The following is a 1,590-nucleotide window of genomic DNA, read 5'->3' as shown; positions in this document are numbered from 1 at the left end:
AGAACACTCCAGCATTTGAGAACATGATATAACTGGTAACAGGTCCGCAAACTCCTCTAATACTGAAAATACAACCTGCCACTTGGTTGAAGTCCCGATAATTCACAAAATCTTGAAAAATATACCTCAGTCGCCTCGGTATCAGCTAAAATAAAATACAGGTCTCCACTAAAATTCACTGCTTGCCTCTCGCCGAAAAATAAAACACGCTCTGTTATAATGCAACGTATTCAATGTAACACTCCAGTATACGGAGGCGCATCTGTGTCAGTCCACCCTTCTCTGCGATTATTAGGACGATTATTAAGGATTATTAAGACGACGGACAGTTAGTTTCACAGTTCGCAGCTTATTTTTCGACAGTTCCAGCAGTCTGGATGTAAGTGGCTTAACAGAAACTTACAGAAAGCGGACAGTACATGTTTGTGCTGCGTGTCCTTGACAATCTTCCCTGCCTGCACTACCAGCGGTCTCCTTTCCCTGTTTTCCGACGTGTAGTGGCACACAGCAGAATACTTTTCCATTCCCCGGCCGTACAGACGCATCATGTAGTCAGATTTTTTGATGGATACATTCATCGAATCACACGTGAAATTTTCATATCCTCTTGCTCACTACATCCAAACTATTAGTCTTATAGAAAAAACCAACAGGACTTACTTGTAGAACATTTGATGTAGTTAAATTTTATACAGGAATACGTTTTCGCTAAAGGCCATGGTTTTCGAATTATTAAAAAAATGCGTTTTAAGGTCAGTTTATTTACGTTTTTCTTGATTAATTAGAAAATTATGGCCTGTAGTGGAAACATCCCAGTACAAAACTTACTACATTAAGTTCCCTACAAAATGGTACCATTCATTTTTTTGTGGGATTAATAGTTTTCGTCATAGCGAGCGAGAGAACATGAAAATTTTGCTGGGTGGTATCTGGAGGCATTCCAGGTTGCATAAAACCCCTAGGTAGTGGTAGCTGAATCACCTTGTATACTTTTTGATATATCTCGCGACAGATATGTCGGCTGTAGTGAAAACAAAGATTATTTCGACAGTGAGTCACGGTAATGATCTAGAAATAAAAAGCGAATTCCATATTTATCTTTTTTATTTATAATGATCAGTCGTTGTATTTTCCACACATACAAATACAAAGGCCGTTCAAAAAGTTCTGCACAGTCGTCTCTAATTTTTGTATTTTTTGCAGGAGGAGAATGAAATTTTTTGTGAACATACTTCGAACTTTTAGCTATACGTCGGTACATAAAAGTATTTTCTTGCATTTACAGGTGAGCCATAATGGACCGTGAAGTAGATGTCAGGTTGCGACAACGGTCACATCCGTTACCGAGTGTTACACAACGTAAGTCACTGATCATGCTATCGATCTCAAACAGAATAAGTATATTTTCTACGGCGATGGAGCGCCAATTTTTCTGCAAAGCTGGGACATGTGACGGACACATACTATAAGGGGAGGTCCTAAGTCGAGCAGCAGTAACCGAACAAAACCACAATATGGAAGAGTCTACACTACCACAGATCAAAAGCACATATCTGTAAAACTCATTTCTTTACAGTCTGTGTTTGAAGG

Source organism: Schistocerca nitens, chromosome 4, assembly GCF_023898315.1.
Source record: "Schistocerca nitens isolate TAMUIC-IGC-003100 chromosome 4, iqSchNite1.1, whole genome shotgun sequence".
NCBI classification, from domain to species: Eukaryota; Metazoa; Arthropoda; class Insecta; order Orthoptera; family Acrididae; genus Schistocerca; species Schistocerca nitens.
Note: the sequence above shows the minus strand (reverse complement) of the source record.